Source organism: Pan paniscus, chromosome 7 (genome assembly GCF_029289425.2).
Source record: "Pan paniscus chromosome 7, NHGRI_mPanPan1-v2.0_pri, whole genome shotgun sequence".
Lineage (NCBI taxonomy): Eukaryota > Metazoa > Chordata > Mammalia > Primates > Hominidae > Pan > Pan paniscus.
In genome coordinates this window covers 30,448,427-30,465,332 of record NC_073256.2, presented here as the reverse complement: position 1 = coordinate 30,465,332, position 16,906 = coordinate 30,448,427, and the positions used below count along the sequence as shown (strand labels likewise).

Below are 16,906 nucleotides of genomic sequence, written 5' to 3'. Positions count from 1 at the left end.
CCTTCTTTTGTCCTGACTTTTTTTTTTTTTTTTTTTTTTTGAGATGGAATCTTGCTCTGTTGCCCAGGCTGGAGTACAGTGGCACAATCTCAGCTCACTGCAACCTCCATCTTCCGGGTTCCAGCAATTCTCGTGGCTCAGCTTCCCAAGTAGCTGGTATTATAGGTGTCACCATGTCTGGCTAATTATTGTATTTTTAGGAGAGACAGGCTTTCACCATGTAGGCCAGGCTAGTCTCAAACTCCTGGCCTCAGGTGATCCACCCACCTCGGCCTCCCAAAGTGCTGGGATTACAGGTGTGAGCCACCATGCCCGGCCCTCTTGTCCTAACTCTGCCATCTCTTTGCAGTCTCCCCTGAGCAGCTTTCCCTTGGCCCGCCCTGCCCCCCTCCAGAACTGTACTCTCAAACCACCCCCAATGCCCCCTGGCCCTGGCTCCTGCCCCGGGGCTCTGATCCTCAGCTGGTGAGTTCTAGAGGGTCAGAGGAAGCCAGACTCCCTAGAGAAGCTAAGGCAGGAGCCCTGTACTGGGATGTGGGTAATCTGACCCCTTCCAGCTGGGGCCAAATAGAAGGGGGAAAGGCTGCCCCCAGAATACGGGGCCCTCAGAGGCCCTGGGGATCTGTGCTGGCAGTCAGGAGGACTGTCACCTCTGTGCAGTTGCCTGCAAGGAGGGCTGTGCAGGAAGCTGCATGTTGCTCAGAGAACAAAAAAAGGAAATGAAATGCACCATCTTGTTATTAGCAAGAGCTTTTGAGGCAGACACTTAAATATGCATGCCTAGACATTGTAAAACTTGGGGGAAATGTTAATTTCAATAACGCCAGTTCTTGAGCTTGCAGAAACCATTCTTTTATCTCCCTTCCTAGTCATTTGGGGGCTCCATCCCTCAGAGTGGCAGCGCCAAGACAGCCGGCCTCACTGGGTTTTGTAAGCTGTGCAAGGTGAGATCCCAAGCCCTTACCTGGAGACCCATCTTAGGAAAACGTTAGAACAGGGCAACAAGTTGCCATTTCCTCCCTCCTTTCTCTTCCCCATACAAAAATCAGAAAGCACACTAGTCCAGTGCCCAGCCACAGTGATGAGGAAACCCCACTCAAAACCCTGGGTTGTGCCCCTGATACCAAAGATCTGCAAAATTGGGACTCACCTGCTGGAACCCTAGCCCAGACTTGTGTACATTTCAGGGGTCGCTGGACTCATGGCCGCCTGTGACGTCAGGGTGGTACAAGTCCTCTTAATCTAAGACTGTCGGGGTACAAAGATAAGCATTTTTTTTCCTTTTTCTTGAGAGCCAGATGGTAAAGAGTTCAGCTTTGCAGGCCATAGGTCTCTGTCCCAACTATTCAACTCTCCATTGTAGCAGGAAAGCAGCCACAGACAATATGCACTGAAATGGGTGTGGCTGTGTTCCAATAAAACTTTATTTGTATGAACAGGCAGGGAGCTGGTTCTGGCCTGTGGGCTACAGCCTGCCTCCTCTGCTACAGCGTGATCTCCAAGGACCGATCCGTCTTGTAGATCAGCAGCTGGCACACAGGAGCTGCTCAGATACTTGAAGGAGGAACGGAGAAGGCAAACAGCCCCCAGTATGCAGACGTGAGGGTCTCCCAGCAGCACCATCCTTTGCCATCTCATGCCGAGGGACAAAGCCAGAGCAGGGCTCTCCACCAAGGCTGGGTTCTCCTCCAAGGAAATGTGATAACAAGACAGAAAGGACTGTGGAAGGATAGGGGCTTTGCAGTCCCACAAACCACAGTTTGCAAGACCAGGAGCATCCTGCACTTCCTTGCACACATCCTGGGTGGGTGCTGGAGCATCTAGACTTAGAATGAATCTTCTCCCCCTCCTTCCCCAACTGGCCTCCATTAAACTTCCAGCAACAATGTAGTGTATGTACACAATGGAATACTATTCAGCCTTCGAAAAGAAGGAAATCCTGCCATTTGAGACAACATGGATGAGCCTGGAGGATACTATGTTAAGTGAAATAAGCCAGGCACAAAACGACAAATACCACATTATCTCACTTACATGTGGAATCTAAAAAAGTTGAACTCAGCCAAGCATGGTGGCTCATGCCTGTAATCCCAGCACTTTGGGAGGTTGAGGCTGGCAGATTGCTTGAGCACAGGAGTTCGAGACCAGCCTGCATAACATAGCAATAGCCCATCTCTACAAAAAATACAAAAATCATTGGAGCATGGTAGTGCATGCCTGTACTCCCAGATACTCAGGAGGCTGAGGTGGGAGGATTGATTGAACTTGGGACGTCAAGGCTGCAGTGAGCCAAGATCACACCCCTGCACTACAGCCTGGGCAATAGAAGGAGACTGTCTCAAAAAAAAGAAAGAAAAATAAAAGAAAAAAGTTGAATTCATAGAAGCGGAGTAGAATGATGGTTGCCAGAGTGGGGAAGTGGGCAGATGCCAAAGGACACAGAATGTCATTTTTAGAGAAGAATAAGTTCAGGAGATCCGTGGGACAACATGGTACCTATAGTTAATAACAACATATCATACACTTGGAAATCACTAAGAGAGTAGATTTTTTAAGTGTTCTCACCACAAAAAAATAAGTCTGGGAGGTGATATGTTATTTACCTTGATTTAGCCATTTCATAATGTATACATACTTCAATCACATCATGTTGTATACCCTTTTGTACATAATTTTTGCCAATTCAATAAATTCAACAACTCCAATAAACAAGACATTCTCTTTACAAAAATAATTATTAAAAATAAAATTCAGAATTCTATTGTATTTATTTATTTTTGAAACAGAGTCTCGCTCTGTCACCCAGGCTGGCTGAAGTACAGTGGGGTGATCTCGGCTGACTGCAACCTCTGTCTCCCAGATTCAAATGATTCTCCTGCCTCAGCTTCCCAAGTAGCTGGGATTACAGGTGTGTGCCATCACACCTGGCTAATTTCTGTATCTTAAGTAGAGACAGTTTCGGCATGTTGACCAGGCTGCTCTCGAACTACTGACCTTGGGTGATCCGCCAGCCTCGGCCTCCCAAAGTGCTGGGATTACAAATGTAAGCCACTGTGCCCGGCCAGAATATAAAAGATGGTTTAATTCAACTAAAACATTAAAACATTGATTATTTCTATAAGTGTTAATTGTTCTAATATGTTTTGGTCAAAATAGTCTCCTTACCTATCCACAATTAAGTGGTTAATTGACATTTGATTGGATTCTGATGAAGTTTTCAAATCATGATTGACTTTTCCAATGTATAGTAAAATGTGCTTGAAAATATTTCATAAAAATTAATATTTAAAAATGGTCAGGCATGGTGGCTCATGCCTGTAATCCCAGCACTTTGGGAAGCCAAGGTGGGCCGATCACTTGAGGTCAGGAGTTTGAGACCAGCCTGGCCAAACCTCATCTCTACTAAAAATGCAAAAGTTACTCGGGCATGGTGGCGTGCACCTGCATTCCCAGCTACTTGGGAGGCTGAGGCAGGAGAATCGATTGAACCTGGGAGGTGGGCTCCCCAGGCTTAGAGCAAAACCCCCATCTTGTCTGTCTCCACTCTCATCCCAGGCAATCGCGGTCATTTCCATAGCCTCAACCACTATCAACCTGGGATGCCTCCCAAACCCGAGTCTCCAGCCCAAATCTGCCTTCCTAGCCCCAGACCCATCTGTCCTGGCACACATTGCCCACTGGGTCCCAAGCAACCTCAGCCAATGAGTCCAACATCAACTTCCTGTCCTTGCCTGACACTGCCAGCCCTGAGATCAGACCTGACCATTCACCTCCAGTACCTGATAGGTCCGACAGTCCTTTGGAACATATCCCACGAACATTCCCCAAACCAGGCACCGGACTCCACACATCAACATCGTCACATGAGTCACCAGCATCCCTGGCAGGGACCCCTGTCCCAGCCTCCAACTCATCTCATTCCTGTCCCTTGAATTCTGTGTCACAATCCAGAGGCCACGAGAAGAAAAATGACAACCTTAATGAAATTAAAAGAATTGAGAAGACATCTCCGTATGGTCCAAAGTCTTTCCAACTGAGAAACACATATCAAGATCCAGCCTGCCAGCCCTGGGGTTAAATGTTCCTGAAATAATTAAAGCCCAGGGCAACACAGTCCCCATTCCAAAGTACTCCCAGCATAGTAAGACTTGCTTCCCTGGATGGGCTCGAAATATCCAGTGTGTACCCTGCCCCTCTCTGTTGTAGCTAACAGGAATGTGCTTCATGTCTTCTTCCTGCACGAAGGACCATCCACCAACCTGTGCAGGCAGCACTTTTGGCCAGGGGAGGATGCGAGAACTTCCCACCATTTCCCACTTACACACTGCATTCCTCAGGAGCCTGCCTCACAAATTACAAGAGCGCCACAGGAGACACAACATGTTCTGGCAGGTGGCCATGTCTTCATGTCAGCTTGAAAGATCGTCACCAGGGAAATATCTATATCTCGGCAGACAGAGCTTCAGCCTGTGTAGTCCAGCTGTGCTCAAATGGAAATCCAGAAACCCAGATGTTGGTCCAAACAACCTGTCTCAGGGAGCTGGCTCTGCAGGTCCCCAGCGTGGGAGTGAACTGGGTGGGCCACCTGCCCTGCCTGCCCACATCCCTGCTTCCTGGAATCCTGGACCCTGAGAACCAGGGGGACATGGGGGGAACAGGCAAGTCTTGTGCAGAAAGCCAAGATGCCACCCAAATCCACTCTGCAGTCTAGGTGGGTGATATTCTGCTCCGCACCACACCAGTACATAAGGGGATGGAGGATGGAGTCTAGACAACCCAAATGTAGAAAGATATTGCCCAAGTATTTTGTGCTTTGTCTGTGTTACAATGCTTTGCCCAGCCCAGGGTGGTGGCTCACACATGTGATCTCAGCACCTTGGGAGGCCGAGCTGGGCGGATCATCTTAGGTCAGGAGATTGAGACCAGCCTGGCCAACATGGTGAAACCCCATCTCTACTAAAAATACAAAAATTAGCCAGGTGTGGTCGTGGGCAACTGTACTCCCAGCTACTTGGGAGGCTGAGGCACGAGGATCACTTGAGCCCAGGAGTTGGAGGTTGCAGTGAGCGGAGATCATGCCACTGCACTCCAGCCTGGGCAACAGAGTAAGACTCCATCTCAAAAAAAAAAAATAAAAATAAATAAAAGCTATGCCCAGCATTTTCAATGTACTGTCTTATTATCTCAGTAAATCCCATGTAACCTTCCTATGAAAGTGTATCTCATTTATCTCCATTTCATAAATGAGAAACCTGAGGCCCCTGGAGTCGTATTAATTTTCCAAGACTGCATTGCTGATAAAGAGTACAGCAGGGACCCAAGCTTGACACTCTCACCCTCAAACATTTCCACAAGTGTAGACCAATGGCTCTCAGCTGGAGTGGTTTGGCTCACGTACAACTCCCTTGTTCCATGGCATTTGAAACTGTCTGGAGACATCTGGGGTAGCCATAACTGGGAGGGTAGAATTGTACCTAGAGGATGGAGACCACAGATGCTGCTAACCATCCTACAATACACAGGATGGCCTCCCCACCACCACCACCACCATGAATGGTCTGATCCCAAATGTTGTGACTGTGCCAAAGCTGAGAAACCCAGGTTTCTCCTCAGCAAGAAGGGAAAATACCTGCAACGTGGATGCACCTCTGAAGGAATCCCTCTGCAGGAGCCCCAAGCTGAGAATAAACTTCCTGATCTGGTTTCAACCCTGGATGCTTTCAACTTGTGCGTACATCAGGGATTTCAGGGACTCCAGTGAGTTATTACCCTCGAATGCTCGGTTCTGCCTGACAACCCAGAAATCTCTGACAAGATGCCTGGTCTTGGGGAAGGCTCAGCAAGTGGTTGAGGTTGATAACCAAATAACTAGGAGAGACTTTTCTCTCCCTCCAGGAGGAGCTGTAGGTCAGACACACCCTGGGATCATTCACAAGTTGTCAATAAAGGCTTGGGGAGGGCCAGGTTTTCTAGGACTTCTCAATGGGGTCGGTGATTGTGGATACAAAGGAAGCCTGTGAAACTTCTGATATTGGCAGGAAATCAATGTCCCCCACCCTCCACCCCCCCAGGTCCCCACCATAAACACATGCCCTGCAGCAGGACTTGGCACTCTGGGGATCCTGGGGTCCCGATTTATCTGCTAAAACATCCTATAGCCACCACCGAATAAAGCAACCTCTTGCCACCCAACCACAAGAGCACAGTATGGGAGCCACCCCAAGGAACACCAAGTCACATTAAAACCTCAGCCATCCAGAGCACCAGGCCTGGTGGTGAGAAAGAACATTTTATCCTTAAAGGCATCTGAATGCCCATGCTGCTTCTTACAGAGAAAAGTCCAAAATAATCTGCTATTAAAGAACAAGGATGGTTTTGACATTTTAACCAAGCTAATGGTCTGCGCAGACAAAATCTCATAAAAGGGCACTCTGTTCTTCTTGATCCACTCAGACATGGCCTGTGAGTGAGGAAACGGGCTCTCCTCCTCAAAGAAATCACTGCTGATCCTCGTACCAGCCTGACACTGCTTCATGGGTTCTTCAGAAAGTGTATTCCCATAGAAACTAAAAAGGAAGAGGAATGTGTCTGGTTTGCATTGTGGACAGCAGTGGGCTTTGGGTCAAATTTTAAGTTTGAAAATCAAGATTCCCTCTTTTTGAAGGGCCGCTGCACTGAGAAAATACAGACACCGTGAAAAGAGGGTGCCACGTTCAGATTCAGGAAACAAGGATGGTTTCTGTTCAGTTCCTCCATCATCCTTCAGGTCATGCGATTCCCATTTCCCTCTGTGGACCAAAAAGTTCAGTGGGGTTTCTGCCTTTTAAATATTTCATTATCAACATATCATCCTTTTAGCCTCCAGAAAGCATTTTAACATGGAGATTCTGGCTTAAGACTCTTGTGGGTCTCTCTGTCTCTCTCTCTCTCTCTCTCTTTTCCTTGAAACAGGGTCTCACATTGTCACCCAGGCTGGAGTGCAGTGGCATGATCACAGCTCACTGCAGACCGATCTTCCAGGCTCTAGCAATACTCCCACCTCAGCCTCCAAAGTACTTGGGACTACAGGCACACACCACTATACTTGGCTTTTGTTTTGTTTTGTTTTGTTTTTGTTTTTATTTTTGTTTTGGTAGATATGAGGCTTCACCACGTTGCCCAGGCTGGTCTTAAACTGCCGGGCTCAAGTGATCCCCCCTTCGCCCTCGAAAAGTGCTGGGATTATTGGCTTGAGCCACCACGCCTGGCCAAGGACCTTGTCTCTTGTGATGCACCCCAGAACAAAACATCGCTGCAAAAACACACTAAGGCATGAGTTTCAGTCCTAAGTCCCATTTATCCACCATACACTATGTGCCAGGCACAATGCTAAGTGCTTCTATGGACGAGTTTCCCTTAATCTCAGCAGTAACAACCGCAGGCACTGGGGTCTCTAGACCGATCCATTTGCCAGTGAAGACAGTAAGGCTCAGAGAGGATAAGTGGCTTGTGCCATGTCAGCCAGCGAAGGAGGGGCAGAACCAGGATCCAAACCCCAGCCGCCTGGCTCCAGACTCGCGTTCCCAAGGTCCCAATACGCTTGTTCACCACACTGCATTCTAGTATTCTGGTCTTTGGCAGAGTCCACGTAAAAGAAGGAGGTAGAGGGAGTGAGAGGGACTTTACACAATAAAGTTTCCTGGTGTCACACTGCCACCGTAATTGTGTCCCTGATCAGGACCTCTCCCTTCTCATCCTTTCCGTGATCGGCCCTGGAAAACCTTCCAGAGAACTGTCCTCCTTCTCCCGGGATCTCAGAGAAAATTCGCCTGAGCTCAGTGTCCAGGTGACCCAAGCTCTGTATGCGGTAACGTGCACAGGGAGATGAGGATGTCACCATGAGCAAGCCTCCCAGACAGCATCCAGGAGCAACCCCAAGACTGGGCAGGGTGGGGCTCTGATGCAGCCCACGGCGAGGAGGGCTGCCCGTGCTGCCTAAATGGGTTCAGAATGAAGGCCGCCCTCTCTCCCATGTGGGACTCATTAACCACGAATCCAATTATTAAGACAAGCTCAGCTGAGCAAATGGTCAAACATAAAAACATGTGGAAGGAACAAAGAGGTCAACCCCATTATCCATCAAAAACCATCAAGGTGGCGGCCCTCACTGAGGGGTACAGCTCTCCAGCGGGCCCTCATCTGCCCTCCAAACTCACGTTCCTCCCCAGTGGAAGGCCAGCAAAGCCACACAGGAAGAGTTGGGGTAGGAAAGCAGAAAGTGAACCCCAGGAGGCCAGGCTGGCCACGCAGCCCCATCCCACACACACAGGCCCGGTGACTCAGGGGCCCACGTGTGCAGGAAACCGGGAGCTCATAGGGACAGCGCCCCGGGGGATGCAAGGAATTTTGCCTCTCTGTCCCTCTCTGTAGGGATGGAAAGAGAACGATTTCTGGGATGGAAGCCATCTGCCTCCTCTCAATTCTCGCTGCCCAAATAGAAAGGGAAAAAAAACCAGGAAGATGCGGGACAGGTGAGGAGCTGCGTGAGCGCCGCCAGCCCGCAGCCCAGCAGAGCAGGGCTTGGCCAAGCCTGGCGCCAGGGAATTCCCCCTGCCCCCACCACAGGCCCCTCGCCAGGTGAGAGGCACCTACAGAGTCCCAGATAGATGCCCCAGACAGGATGCCCAGGGCAACCCCCGCCCCTTCCCCTGCTGGGAGCCCCCAGGACGCGGGGCTTCCCCTCCCCTTTGGCTAGCCGCAGAGTCCAGCGGGTCTCCCAGCAAGGGACGTCGTGGGAGAATCAGGAAGTCGAAGCCACACAGCCGAGAAGGGGCAGCTGGCGTCTCGGAGGCCGTCACGAGCTGTCACTCCGCGCCCGCCGGAGTTGCCGCTCAGTAACCAACTTCAACCCGGGGCCAGCCACGGAGAATCCCGCCGCCTCTACCCCACGTCCCCGGCACCTCCGCGCCCCCGGCACCCCCGGACCCCCGCGCCCGCGTCACTTACTCCTCTGCCGTCGCCACCTGTCTAGGTGCCGGTCTCCTCCCTGCCCGGCCGCGGCGCGTCCTCCCCGTCCTCGCAGTCCTGGGGCTATGCGCTTCTCCCCTCCAGCAACAGCCGCAGCCTCTTCTCTTCGGGAGGAACGTCGTCCTCCTCCCTCCTGGGCCGGCCATCCCTGCCTCGAGGCTTGCCAGTGGCTTCGGAGCTGCCGGAAGGGCTGGCCATGGCTCCAGGGGCTCTGCCTGCACTTGGGGAAGAAGAAGCACCCGGCGCGAGCGGCCTCTCGGCGGAGCTGGGGCGTCTGAGCGCGGGCTTGCTGGGTCCGCGCGGCGCGGAGCTGGGCATCGGGGCCGGCGCGGGCTCCTCCTCGGGCCGCTTCTGGCTCCCTGGCGCCCACTGCTGGCCGCTCCCGTGCACCGCGGACACGCCGGACCCGGGCCTGGGCCGCTCTCACCTGTTCAGGCCCAGGCAGTCCCTGTCCCTTGCCCTTGGCCAGGCCCGCTCTGGCCAGGCCCTGCATCTCCTCCCCGCCCCAGCCAGGTTGCAACCCGGTGGTCTCCCTGACCAAGGAGGAGAGAAGACAAGGGACACCCGAGAGGGTGGACATCGGCCACAGCCACCTTGTCTTTGCTCTTACCCTGTGTCTTCCATGATTTGGAGGTGGTGGGAAACCCGAGGCTGCTCAAAACTCGTGGAGAATTCCTCCTGCAGGATGACATGAATGCACCTTCCCATTGCCTACCAACAGATCTTTTTTGAGCATCACTGTGGACCAGACGTAGTGATGGGGGAGGGGATATTGTGGTGAACATGACAGGCATTGCCTTCATCCAGTGGGGCTCAGCGCTGGGTGAGAAGTCATTGAGAATGAACATTTTCAATTCGGCCAGAGGAGGCCAAGGAGAAGTGCTGGGGCCATGGGAACTGAAAAAGACAGGAGGCTAGCCGGTCTTCCAACTGGGAGAGGGCCAGCAGCAGCGGCTGTTCCAAACGAAGCAACAGCTGAGAGAGGTCTCAGAGAGTTGTTCTCAGCCCAGTGGAGGGTGTTCAGGCAGAGGGAACAGCGTGTGCAAAAGCCCAGAGGCTGGGAAAGAAGCAAAAAGAGGACTGTGGGGCTGGAGCGTGGTGGGCAAGGTGCGAGAGGCGTGGTGGGTGGACAGATTGCCTGGGACCCAGCCCTGCAGGGGCAGAGGAGATAGGGGATCCTTGCAGACCCCCAGCCGGGGCTCAGGCACAGAGACAATGCAGGTGGACAAAAGGAGGAGACGAGGAGAAATATTTTGGAGGCATGTCCTGATGAATGAGCCCAGGATGAACCCTTAGTGTCAGTGTGGAGCTCCTTCCTTGGCTGTGTGATGAGCTGAACCCAGAGGTATTTTCTGGACATCGAAGTGCTACACCCAGAGTCCAGGACAGGCTAAGTGAGCACCAGCAGCTCCTGGCCCACCTCAAAAGCAGGAGAGACAGGGGAGACTGGGGAGGCCGGGGTGGAAGGGGAAGCCAGGAAGGCAGGAGAGGCCAGGGAAGCAGAGGAGGCCAGGGAGGCAGCGGAGGCAGGAGAGGCTGGGGAGGCTGTGTCCTTTCCATGAATCTGCCCAAGATCCTAGGCCCCTGTACTCCCTGAGCTTCCCCACCCCAAGCTCTGGAACCATGTTGCACAATGGTCTCCCCACTAAGCTCCTGATGGCGACCCCTACACTGCTGTGCTCCCTATTTCAACCCTAACAGCTCTCACAGTGGGCAGCACATAGTAGGTGCTCAGGAAACACTGGTGGGAGAGCACATGGTTCTGTTGAGCACCTTCCTCTCTCCTCCAGTTCTCCCCTGTCATGAAATAATTCTGATAACGACACATGGGCTTTGAGACCCTCTTCTATTACTTTCCATATGCTAATCCATCTATACTTCACAGCAGCCCTGGGGGTGGGTGCAATGAGGATGCCCATTTTATAGAGGAAGAGACTGACGTATAAAGAGGGTAAGTGACATAGGCACACTACAGGGGCTGGGGCCAAGTGATCAGAGCACTCAATCCCCAAAGGCAAGGTGGATGCAGTTACCATAAAAGACAGCAGAGTCAAAGCTGCAACCAGAATAGCCTGACTCGCAGAGACCTATGGTGCCTGCTGATCGTGGCATTCCTAGAAGTGAAATAGATAAGAAGCCTGCCACATTTTTACTTGATCTGTGTTTGCAGAAGAGTTCTAGGTCATGTGAGCAGAAGTCTAATCTGAATCACAAAAACAGTCACACTCCCCATTCAATTTCCAGACATAAGCCAGTTCACAGACTCGGAGTCCCTTGTCTGAATGGGAAGCCAGTTCCCCTCCAGAAAGGACTCTGCTCCACTGTCAAAAATTTATACTGTCAATCTTTCTCCCAGCCTGCCCCCAAGGGAATACACAGCCTTTTACCAGGATGACTGAACAGGAGAAAAGGAACTAATGAGACCTGTGCAGGATCACTGGACACAGGCTCTGAACTGGCACTAGGCTGAGACTAGGGTCTACCAGTCAGAATAGGCATTTTGGAGGTCAGGTGAATGTTGGTGCAAGTTCATGTCATGGTAGATCCATTGGGTCCCCAAATCCATCCTCTGGTTATATACAAAGCGGCAATGCTGAGATTCAAATTCACGGCATCCAACATAGAGGCTGGGCTCTTACTCATGAAACATTCTGACACTAGTAACCAATTTAAAAATGCAAACACCTTCTGGGGCTAGCCAGAGTCCTCCAAACAGTCATGTAAATTGGTTCTGCCGAGGATTTCCTCCCACCCCCTGCTAAGAGGCAGTTGCAAGGAGAGACTAGGGAAGGGCATTGGGTAACTTTGTTGCTAAAAGCTCTTCTGGATAAAGACGTTTGGGAAAAGAAGCAAATAGAGTTCAGCAGAAGAGGTAAGAAAGTAAGTTTATGTTTGGCCAGGCACGGTGGCTCACGCCTGTAATCCCAGCACTTGGGAAGGCCGAGGCGGGCAGATCACGAGGTCAAGAGATCCGACTATCCTGGCCAACATGGTGAAGCCCCGTCTCTACTAAAATTCAAGAATTAGATGGGCATGATGGCACACGCCTGTAGTCCCAGTTACTCGAGAACCTGAGGCAGGATAATCACTTGAGCCCAGGAGGTGGATGGAGGTTGCAGTGAGCGGAGATCATGCCACTGCACTCCAGCCTGGGCAATAGAGTAAGACTCTGTCTTAAAATAAAATAAAAATAAATAAATGCTATGCCAAGTATTTTCCATGTACTGTCTTATTATCTCAGTAAATCCCATATAACCTTCCTATGAAAGTGTATCTCATTTATCTACATTTTATAGATGAGAATACTGAGGCCCCTGGAGTACTGTTAATTTTCGAAGACCTCATTGCTCATAAAGGGTACAGCAGGGACTCAAGCTCGACACTCTCACCCTCAAACATTTCCACAAGTGTAGACCAATGGCTCTCAAGTGGAGTGGTTTTGCTCACGTAACACTCCCTTGCCCCACAGCATTTGAAACCATCTGGAGACATCTGGGGTAGCCATAGCTGGGAGGGTAGAATGGCACCTAGAGGATGGAGACCACAGATGCTGCTAACCATCCTTCAATACACAGGACGGCCCCACCACCACCACGAATGGTCTGACCCCAAATGTTGTGACTGTGCCAAAGCTGAGAAACCCAGGTTTCTCCTCAGCATAAGGAAAATCCCTGCAACGTGGATGCACCTCTACAGGAGCCCCAGGCTGACAATAACCTTCCTGATCTGGTTTCAACCCTGGATGCTTTTACCTGGTGCGTCCATCAGGGATTTCAGGGACTCCAGTGAGTTATTACCCTCGAATGCTCGGTTCTGCCTGACAACACAGAAATCTCTGACAAGATGCCTGGTCTTGGGGAAGGCTCAGCAAGTGGTTGAGGTTGATAACCAGATACCTAGGAGAGACTTTTGTCTCCCTCCAGGAGGAGCTGTGGGTCAGACACACCCTGGGATCATTCACAAGCGGTCAATAAAGGCTTGGGGAGGGCCAGGTTTTCTAGGCCTTCTCAATGGGATGGGTATTTGTGGATACACAAGAAGCCTGTGAAACCTCTGATATTGGCAGGAAATCAATGCCCCCCACCCTCCACCCCTCCCCACATCTCCACCATAAACACATGCCCTGCAGGGCAGGACTTGGAACTCAAGTGCTCCTGGGGGCCCGATTTATCTGCTAAAACATCCTATAGCCACCACCGAATAAAGAAATCCCTTGCTACCCAACCACAAGAGCACAGCCTGGGAGCCACTCCAAGGAACACCAAGTCACATTAAAACCTCAGCCATCCAGAGCACCAGGCCTGGTGATGAGAAAGAACATTTTATCCTTAAAAGCATCTGAATGCCCATGCTGCTTCTTGCAGAGAAAAGTCCAAAATAATCTGCTATTAAAGAACGAGGATGGCTTTGACATTTTTACCAAGCTAATGGTCTACACAGACAAAATCTCATAAAACGGCACTCTGTTCTTCTTGATCCACTCAGACATGGCCTGTGAGTGAAGAAACGGGCTCTCCTCCTCAAAGAAATCACTGCTGATCCTCACACCAGCCTGACACTGCTTCATGGGTTCTTCAAAGAGAGTATTCCCATAGAAACTAAAAGGGAAGAGGAATGTATCTGGCGGGCATTGTTGACAGCAGTGGGCTTTGGGTCAAATTTTAAGTTTGAAAATCAAGATTCCCTCTTTTTGAGGGGCCGCCAGACTGAGCATATACAGACACCGTGAAAAGAGGGTGCCACGTTCAGATTCAGGAAACAAGGATGGTTTCTGTTCAGTTCCTCCATCATTCTTCAGGTCATGCGATTCCCATTTCCCTCTGTGGACCAAACAGTTCAGTGGGGTTTCTGCCTTTTAAATATTTCATAATCAACATATCATCATTTTAGCCTCCAGAAAGCATTTTAACATGAAGATTCTGGCTTAAGACTCTTGTGGGTCTGTCTGTCTCTCTCTCTCTCTCTTTTCCTTGAAACAGAGTATCACTTTGTCACCCAGGCTGGAGTGCAGTGGCATGATCACAGCTCACTGCAGACCGACCTTCCAGGCTCTAGCAATCCTCCCGCCTCAGCCTCCAAAGTACTTGGGACTACAGGCACACACCACCATAGCTGGCTTTATTTTTTATTTTTTTATTTTTGGTTGATATGAGGCTTCACCACGTTGCCCAATCTTGTCTTAAACTCCTGGCCTCGAGCGATCCTCTCACTTCGACCTCTCAAAGTGCTGGGATTAGTGGCTTGAGCCACCATGCCCAGCCAAGAACCTTGTCTCTTGTGATGCACCCCAGAACAAAACATCACTGCAAAAACACACCAAGGCATGAGTTTTAGTCCTAACTCCCATTTATCCACCATACACTATGTGCCAGTCACAACGCTAAGTGCTTCTATGGATGAGTTTCCCTTAATCTCAGCAGTAACAACCATAGGCAATGGGGCCTGTTGACAGATCCATTTGCCACTGAAGACAGTAAGGCTCAGAGAGGGTAAGTGGCTTGTTCCATGTCAGCCAGCTAAGGAGGGGCAGAACCAGGATGCAAACCCCAGCCGCCTGGCTTCAGACTCGCATTCCCAAGGTCCCACTACGTTTGGTCACTCCCCTGCATTCTGGTATCCTGGTCTTTGGCAGAGTCCACGTAAAAGAAGGAGGTGGAGGGAGTGAGAGGGACTTCACGCAATAAAGTTTCCCGGCGTTACACTGCCACCGTAATTGTGTTCCCGACCAGGACCTCTCCCTTCTCATCGTTTCCGTGATCGGCCCTGGAAAACCTTCCTGAGAACTGTCCTCCTTCTCCCGGGATCTCAGAGAAAATTCACCTGAGTTCAGTGTCCAGCTGACCCAAGCTCTGAATGCGGTAACGTGCACGGGGAGATGAGGATGTCACTATGAGCAAGCCTCCCAGACAACATCCGGGAGCAACCCCAAGACAGGGCAGGGGGGGCTCTGATGCAGCCCACGGCGAGGAGGGCTGCCCGTGCTGCCTAAATGGGTTCAGAATGAAGGCCGCCCTCCCAACTTCAAACCGGGGTCGGTCACGGAGCCTCCTGCCACCTCTACCCCGCGTCGCAGGCACCCCCGCGCCCCCGGCACCCCCGGAACCCCGCGCCCGCGTCACTTACTCCTCTGCCATCGCCACCTGTCTGGGTGCCGATCTCCTCCCTGCCCGGCCGCGGCGCGTCCTCCCCGTCCTCGCAGTCCTGGGGCTGTGCGCTTCCCCCCTCCAGCAACAGCCGCAGCCTCTTCTCTTCGGGAGGAACGTCGTCCTCCTCCCTCCTGGGCCGGCTATCCCTGCCTCGGGGCTTGCCAGTGGCTTCGGAGCTGCCGGAAGGGCTGGCTTTGGATCCGGGTCTCTGCCTGCACTTGGGGAAGAAGAAGCACCCGGCGCCAGCGTCCTCTCGGCGGAGCTGGGGCGTCTGATCTAGGGCTCCGTGGGTCCGCGCAGCGTGGAGCTGGGCATCGGGGCCGGCGCGGGCCCTTCCGCGGGCCGCTCCTGGCTCCCTGGCGCCCTCTGCTGGCCTCTCCCGCGCACCGCCGCCACGCTGGGCTGGGGCCTGCGCCGCTCTCACCTGTCCTGGCCCAGGAGGTCGCTGTCCCTTGCCTGTGGCCAGGCCCACTCTGGCCAGGCCTTGCACCTCCTCCCCGCCGCAGCCAGGTTGTACCCCGATGGTCTCCCTGCCCAAGGAGGAGAGAAGCCAAGGGACGACCGGAGAGGGTGTACACCGGCCACAGCCACCTTGTGTTTGCTCTTAACCTGTGTCTTCCATGATTTGGAGGTGGTGGGAAAACCGAGGCTGCTCAAAACTCGTGGAGAATTCCTCCTGCAGGATGACATGAATGCACCTTCCCATTGCCTACCAACAGAACTTTTTTGAGCATCACTGTGGACCAGGCTTGGTGATGGGGGAGGGGATATTGCAGTGAACATGACAGGCATTGCCTTCATCCAGTGGGGCTCAGCGCTGGGTGAGAAGGCATTGAGAATGGCCTTTGTCAATTCGGCCAAAGGAGGCCAAGGAGAAGTGCTGGGGCCATGGGAACTGAAAAAGACAGGAGGCTAGCCGGTCTTCCAGCTGGGAGAGGGCCAGCAGCAGCGGCTGTTCCAAACGAAGCAACAGCTGAGAGAGCTCTCAGAGAGTTGTTCTCAGCCCAGTGGAGGGTGTTCAGGCAGAGAGAACAGCGTGTGCAAAAGCCCAGAGGCTGGGAAAGATGCAAAAAGAGGACTATGGGGCTGGAACGTGCTGGGCAAGGTGCGAGAGGCGTGGTGGGCGGACAGATTGCCTGGGACCCAGCCCTGCAGGGGTAGAGGAGATAGGGGATCCTTGCAGACCCCCAGCCGGGGCTCAGGCACAGAGACAATGCAGGTGGACAAAGGGAGGAGACGAGGAGAAATATTTTGGAGGCATGCCCTGATGAATGAGCCCAGGATGCACCCTTAGTGTCAGTGTGGAGCTCCTTCCTTGGCTGTGTGATAAGCTGAACCCGGGGGTATTTTCTGGACATCGAAGTGCTACACCCAGAGTCCAGGACAGGCTAAGTGAGCACCAGCAGCTCCTGGCCCACCTCAAAAGCAGGAGAGACAGGGGAGACTGGGGAGGCCGGGGTGGAAGGGGAAGCCAGGAAGGCAGGAGAGGCCAGGGAAGCAGAGGAGGCCAGGGAGGCAGCGGAGGCAGGAGAGGCTGGGGAGGCTGTGTCCTTTCCATGATTCTGCCCAAGATCCTAGGCCCCTGTACTCCCTGAGCTTCCCCACCCCAAGCTCTGGAACCATGTTGCACAATGGTCTCCCCACTAAGCTCCTGATGGCAGCCCCTACACTGCTGTGCTCTCTATTTCAACCGTAACGGCTCTCACAGTGGGCAGCACATAGTAGGTGCTCAGGAAACACTGGTGGGAGAGCAC

At 52.3% G+C, this 16,906-nt stretch overlaps 1 pseudogene; it reads right to left on the bottom strand.

Moving 5' to 3' along the window:
* Positions 1–16,510, bottom strand: part of LOC106635231 (uncharacterized) — a 121,759-nt pseudogene extending 105,249 nt beyond the window's left edge.
* Between the last annotated feature and the right edge of the window lie 396 nt (positions 16,511–16,906).